Raw genomic sequence first — 7,728 nt, 5'->3', positions numbered from 1 at the left:
ATAGGTTGACTGACCTTGTTGACACACACACACACACACACACACACACACACACACAATGTGCAGCTGCATACAAGTGGGATGAGCATGGAGAGCTGGTGTTTTGTGTGTGACACGGAAGGGATTAGTTCACCTGAAAATGAAACCATATGTCATCTTTTTGATCACAGTGATAACACAATGAAAAAAACCTTTATCATTTTGTCATCATTTTGTTCTGAAGACGAAGATGCCGAAGTCACATGGGTTTGCAGTAAATGAGTAACTGATGACATAGTTTTCATTTCTGGGTGAGCTTTGATTAATGGAAGTAGGAGGACAGAAAGAGTCACCGTGGCCATGATGGATCACTGTGAAGAAACAGCTTTGAATGGTGAGGCATGTTGTAATTCTTCAGAATAACACAATCAACAAAAGAGGTCACTGTAACACTGCAACTGGATTCTGCTACTTGTAATGACAATGATTGATCACTACTAGGGAAACGTCTGGAGAGCCAGTTAAGAACAGCCAGCATTTTGGTTTGTACAGACATGCGTTCACAGTGCTTCCACACACTGAGAGATTTAGATTTCTAAATGCAACACACCCAAAACATCTATATTTAGTGGTCTGAGATACACACACATTCCTAATAACGAGCCTGTGAACAACACAAACGAACAACAGACCAGCATATGGTCTCAAACTGCAAACCTATTTAAAATGAGATAAAATTGCAAGTGATTCCTGTCTAGTGATCTCATTGTAAAGTGCAACATGTTCGAGGGTTGAGACTGCAGGGTGTGAATTCAGGGGAACAGCTAGACCCCCTCCCGCCCACACACACACACACACACACAAAAGGGGAAAAATTTGATTTAGAAGTCACTGAAAACTAAAAAACTAAAAAAAAAAAGTCTAAGGGCACTGCGTTGCTTTACATAAGACACTGTAATTGTGTGCCTCTGGTATTTCTACTACTTAATGTTTGTCAGAGGCAGTGACTGAGTGAGGGTCTGTTCACCTGGTCTTCTGGGTGTGGCCCTCTCACGAGGTGCTCTTCGCGTCCACCCACAGATTCAAGTTCAGGTGATTCAGGCCGCTGTACACAGCCTCACTTCTAAACTTCCTTCAGCAAACACGTCTTTCTGGACTTTCACATGAAAAATGTGATGACAGAACAAGCGGCGTCACCCAGGAGTCAGAAAGTGTCCGATCAGCGTGGAGCAATAACACACACCGACGTACTGTCCAGACTCTTGTGATGTGGTGTGGTGTGTGTGTTGTGTGGTGTTGTGTGTGTGTGTGTGGTGGGTGTGTGTGTGTGTGGTTGTGTGTGTGTGTGACGAGAGAGAGAGAGCGAGAGGACGAGAGCAGCACTCTATCACACTCTAATCATTACAATTCTGCGCACGTTTCTGTCATTACCCTGGGCCCGTCGGGACCATTAATTCCTAACCAAAACAAAGTACTACACATTCCAGAAGAGAAGGGACCAGAGTTCAGGGAAAGGACACTTCACTTCACTCTTGGTAGGCACCAAAACAGAACATGCACAACAAATACACACACAATCGGGGCTTGAAGATTGGTGGCAAGCTGGTAATCTAAAAGTTGGCTGTGAATGAACTGAAAGAGAAAGAAAGCAGAGGAGAAGGGCTTTATATGGCATTTAGAAAATCTATCCAAATTGAAATAACCAATTTGATGATAGTGGCTCAAAATATTCCAATCAGTCATTGAACCTATTGCATTATATGGCAGAGTGAAGTGGGGGTCCTCTTCTGAAATACACCGAATTTGAAAAATGGGACAAAAATCCGATTCGAAGCCCTGGCATTCTGAGTTACCTGTAAGAGTCTCCTCAGAGTCCAGAGGAACAACATCCGAACAACGCATGCAGGGCAGAAATTAGGCCGTACCCTCTACTTAATGCACATTGGAGAAAACGAGCCATCACATTTTAGGAACACCTTAAAAATGAGCGACCCCAAACTCTTACCATTTTTAAGACTGTAAATGAAGAAGACAGATGAGGAGGTCCAGACTGAGCAGTCATAACTTCTGACTATAGAGAAGGACAGATATCCACAGCACTTGACCCGCTTCTTCTTTTCTCCCTTACTGTACCCACAGAGACACCATTCCTCACCAGCTGCCTCTAACTATCCACACATTACAAAAAACATTTCATCCCAGAGATCGAAATTACTTTCACCCTGACTTCAAAATGATAAACAAGAAAAACACAACGTTTATATTTATTAGCTGTGAAAAACAAAGACTGTGTATCTTACTAGCAACACGGAACTTACACTGAGTATCTATCTAGCAACACGATACACTGAATGTATGAGTGATGGGGAGGAGTCAAAAACACATAAGTGATGCACACACACACAGCACACACACACACACACACACACACCACAAACGCGCACACACACACACACACACCACAAACGCACACACACACACACACACACACATACACACACACACTCACACACACTCACACACCACAAACACATACACACACACACACACACACACACACACACAACATACAGTGAATTATGAAAATTGTTCATAGAATTCTAAAATGTTATTTGTTCTACTTTTTAAATGTATATACGTGCATGTTTTTGCTGCATATCTAGTTCTGTTCTAGATTCAGTGTAAACACTACTTTGGCAATACATGTAACAATTGTTCATGCGAATAAAAAACATTGAATTTGAATTTAATTTAAATCGAATGGGGAGGCGAGAGAGAGAGAGAGAGAGAGAGAGAGGTGTGTGTGTGTGTGTGTGTGTGTGTGTGTGTGTGTGTGTGTGTGTGTGTGTGTGTGTGTGTGTGTGCGCGTGTGTTCTTTGATGGCCTCCACAAGGTGGCGCTGGAGTGTTTCTAACCGTCATGCACTGCTTCGGTCGGTGTGCGCAGCGCCGCCTGCAGTCGAACACACACACACACACACACACACACACACACACACACACACACGAACACTGTTTGCTTTCAGCAACCAGAGAAGTATCTGAGTTTAACGCGTCCAGACCAAGCGCTCGCCGGGCGTCACAGGAGCCGCGCTGGAAACCGTTCGAGTCTGATCCGGATGCGCGCATGGACGCGCCCGACGCGGGGTGTGAGTGTGATCACGATCATATGTGCTGCGCCCGATACTTTCTGTGGGATGTTTGCGTGTCAGTAACAACACAAATGAGTTTGAACATGAATAATGATATGAGATGAAGATCCGAGGGTATGTTGATATGATGATATGATGAAATATGAAACCCGCCACACTGATACATGTCCGTGTGTGTTGTGGGGAGTTTATCATCATGTTCGACTATAAAGTCTGAAGAAGTCTTTGTTTCGTCGTCTTTGTAAGTCGCGCGGCCCAACCGAAAATATGCGTTGCTGCGAGTCTCGACGCGTTGGCAGAAGAGCTCTCTGACACACTCATGTATCTGATGCCTGCTGTTACAAACTGACACACACATCCTGACGTCATCAGATGCTCAGTTTACAGCTCACACACATCCTGACAGTGTTGTGTTTCAGGCTCGTGTCTGTACTCAGTGCACGAGCAAATATTTATTTATTTGCAATACTTCTCTGTATTAACTGCATACTTTAAGGCATATTTAATCAGCTAAGACCATCTGAGCACCAGTAATGCTTTGTAAAAGGAAAACAACAACAATTAAAACAGTCCTCAGAATGTTTCTCCAAAAAACAACAAATAAATATTCTTCAGTTAAGCCCAATTAGATATGATTAAAAGATAAGATCGGATGTTTCATCAAGCCCTTATTATATATATTCTTCAGTTAAGCTATATATAATATATAATATATATATATATACATATATACACATATACACAGTGGGTACGGACAAGTATTCAGACCCCTTAAATTTTTCAACTCTTGTTATATTGCAGCCATTTGATAAATCATTTAAGTTCATCATTTTTTTTTCCATCATTAATGTACACACAGCACCCCATATTGACAGAAAAACACAGAATTGTTGACATTTTTGCAGATTTATAAAAAAAGGAGAGAAAAAACTGAAATATCACATGGTCTAAGTATTTCAGACCTCTTTGCTGTGGCCCTCATATATTTAACTCAGTTGCTGTCCATTTTCTTCGTGATCATCCTTGTGATGGTTCTACACCTTTTGAGTCCAGCTGTGTTTGATTATACTGATTGGACTTGATTAGGAAGGCCACACACCTGTCTATATAAGATCTTACAGCTCACAGTGCATGTCAGAGCAAATGAGAATCATGAGGTCAAAGGAACTGTCTGAAGAGCTCTGAGACAGAATTGTGGCAAGGCACAGATCTGGCCAAGGTTACAAAAACATTTCTGCCTTCACTTAACTTCCCGTCCATCCCTAAGACACTCACCCATTGTTACTTCACTTTTGATTGGTTTGCACACCTCCATAATCATTTCTATTTTTTGAGTGGGGCTCATAATCTCTTAAATGGAAGACGTTTGGGACGACCAGAACCCTTTTCCTAGAGCTGGCCGTTCTGAGGCCAAACTGAGCTATCGGGTAGAAGGGCCTTGGTGAGAGAGGTAAATGAAGAACCCAAAGATCACTGTGGCTGAGCTCCAGAGATGCAGTCGGGAGATGGGAGGGAAAGGGTTGTAGAAAGTCAACCATCCACTGCAGTCCTCCACAGTCGGGGCTGTATGGCAGAGTGGCCGACGGAAGCCTCTCATCAGTGCAAGACACATGAAAAAAAAAACACCTGAAGGACTCCAAGATGGTGAGAAATAAGATTCTCTGGTCTGATGAGACCAAGATAGAACTTTTTGGCCTTAATTCTAGAAGTATGTGTGGAGGGAAAACCAGGCACTGCTCATCACCTGTCCAATCTACAGTCCCAACAGTGAAGAGCATGGTGGTGGCCGCATCACGCTGGGGGGGGTGTTTTCAGCTGCAGGGGACACGACGAATGGTTGCAATCGAGGGAAAGATGAATGCGGCCAAGGAACAGGGATATACCTGGACGGAAAAACTTCTCCAGAGTGCTCAGGACCTCAGGACTGGGCCGAAGGTTCACCTTCCAACACAAGACAATGACCCTAAACACACAGCTAAAAATAACGAAGGAGTGGCTTTCACAACAACTCCGTGATGTTTTTCTTGAAGGGCCCAGCCAGAGCCCTGACTTAAACCCACAATTGAGGATCTCTGGAGAGACACTGAAAATGGCTGTCACAACGTTTACCATCCAACCTGACAGAACTGGAGAGGATCTGCAAGGAGGAATCGGAGAGGATCCCACAAATCCAGGGTGAAAAACTGTGGAGTCTTCCCAAAAAGACACTTGGCTGTATTAGATCAAAAAGGGTGCTTCTACTGAATACTGAGCAAAAGGGTCGGGAACTACATTGGACCATGTGATATTTCAGTTTTTTTTTTTAATAAATGTGCAAAAAATGTCAACAATTCTTTCGTGTTTTCTGTCCAAATATGGGGGTACTGTGTGTACATTAATGAGGGAAAAAAAAAAATAATGAATTTAACTGATTCTTTCTAGCGAATATGGCCTGCAAATATAACAAGAGGTGAAAAAATTTTAAAAAAGCGGATCTGAATACTTTCCGTACCCACTGTGTGTGTGTGTGTGTGTATGTGTATATATATAATAAAATTTAGAAACACGTGTAAATCAGAAGGCCATGTGACAGAAAATATACTGTATGAAGTCTGGACCATTTTTATATCTTGCTTAAAACAAACAAAATCAAAACTCTCATTATGAGCAGAAAACAGTTAACTAGTAATTCCAAAGTTAATGTTGTCTTTCCTTGCCATTTACAAATTTCCACAATTTTAACAATTGTTTATTTTAAAGTGCTCTTAACAACAGATTAATGATGCTAAACCTGCTTTGATTTGCAGCGTAGTACTTCTGTTTTAAAGTAAGCTCAGCTCTTGATGCTGTAGTGTCTTTATAGGGGAGCGCCGCACACGGGGGAAGAGCTCCAACTGGAAGCGCGTTTGACTCCACGATAAATAAGAGAAGAGAATATTAGAGGAACTATAACGCTTGTGAAAGATGATTACAGTAAGTTGAACCTGAGCGTTGTTTGAAGTGCTGCTCTCTTTATTTAGAAATGGTCAAACACTGCTGCTGCCGTCACGTCTCGCTGGCCTGCACTAGAACACTCCTTCCTGTTCTAAAATCACCCTGCAGGAGATACTGAGCAGACCTGATGAATACAGCTGGACCTCAGCTCTGAGTGTAAGGAGCGAGAGTCTGCAGCGTTTCTGTCAGTCCATATACCTGGAAATGTGCTCCAAAGATCCGCTTCTTATTTGATTTGATGATGAGTTGAGATATTGAGGAGCGAGAGTCTGCAGCGTTTCTGTAAAATCTGAAAGCATTACTGAGCTCCAGACTCCCAGTTCTTCTAAACAAACACGCGTGCCACACACTCACTCTTGACACACTCTCACTCTCTCTCTCTCTCTTCTCACAACCACACCCCAACACCACACACAAACCCACACACAGTGGACGCTTGTGACTCGTGTGGTGTCAGTGTTTCTTCCGGACGACGGCCCTCCTGCCAGTAACCTCCTGCTGGAAGCAGCTGCCCAGTGACCAGTCTCCCTGTACCGGGCCAAGTCCAGCTCCCAGCCACCCCAGTAGCAGCACCAGGGAGGAGGGGGCAGAACAGCCGTCAATCAACAGTGGGAAATTGGGTACCGGCAGCAGAATACCTGTCCAGGAGCGAGGAGGAGCTCAAAACATGTGAGGGAGCTCCCAAGAGCATGCAGGAGAAACGGCAGGAGAAAGGTGACAGCTGTGTACACACTGGAACGAGAATATATTATATATTATTTAGAATTACAATATACGTGATTTATTGACCATATTCACAATCCATTCCTTTTCATACCGACTCTGATTACCTGGTCTGTTAATTCCTTTCATACTGACTCTATTATGTCTTTAAAAATTTTTTAGTTTGTGTCTTTGTTGTTGTTAGGTTTTTTATTTTTTTGTGAGTGTGTGTGTGTGTGTGTCTACTGGCTGAGTGTGTGTGGTGTGTGTGTGTGTGTGAGGCGAGCAGCGTTCTCCAGCAGGGCGGCGCTCGCTAAACCGGCTGGGGTTTGGGGGGGGGTGGAGGATTCAATGTTCCATCGGCTACCTGAAAGCGTCCCAAGGAGGTACCGGAGATGGATGTGCTTCGTCTCTGCATCTGTGGAGGACAGATATTCATATCATAGAGGGTCCCCGTCGACTAACTGTGCTGGTTACCGTCTTTCTGCTGTACCATCTGGACTGCTGGGCATTACACAGGGTTGCGTATTGTGTTTGCGTTCAGGTGATGGGGGGGGGGTCTGAAGACACTGAGGAGCAGCACAACCTAATGTGTTCCTGTGTGTGATTGGTTACTCGTACAGGCCTGTTTGGGACGGGGAATCCTGTCGTATTTTTCTTTTCCTGCGCTTCCTGGTGGCCCACTTTTCTGAATTTCATCATGTTTCTGCTGATGTTTGCTGTTTGTGATGCTGCCGGTGACACCACCACGTCACAGTTTACAGTGCACACAACGTCACCCTACAGCCGCAGCAGCTCAACGGGAGCGCTCAACCACACACACACACCACACACACCCCACCACAACACGGTTACACCACACACACACACAAACACCACGGTTACACACACACCCACAACACACCAAACAACCACGTTGTTAC

The 7,728-nt window shown here is 43.9% G+C and overlaps 1 protein-coding gene across 1 annotated transcript in view; it reads right to left on the bottom strand.

Annotated features, from left to right (window-relative positions):
* The window catches only part of LOC109092186 (transmembrane channel-like protein 7), a 63,912-nt gene that overhangs the window by 18,230 nt on the left and 37,954 nt on the right, over window positions 1-7,728 (bottom strand). The gene's annotated exons all lie outside the window — the stretch shown is intronic.

This window comes from Cyprinus carpio, chromosome B1 (assembly GCF_018340385.1).
Source record: "Cyprinus carpio isolate SPL01 chromosome B1, ASM1834038v1, whole genome shotgun sequence".
NCBI lineage: Eukaryota > Metazoa > Chordata > Actinopteri > Cypriniformes > Cyprinidae > Cyprinus > Cyprinus carpio.
The sequence above is the reverse complement of the archived record's forward strand: the minus strand, read 5'-3'. Positions and strand labels throughout refer to the sequence as shown.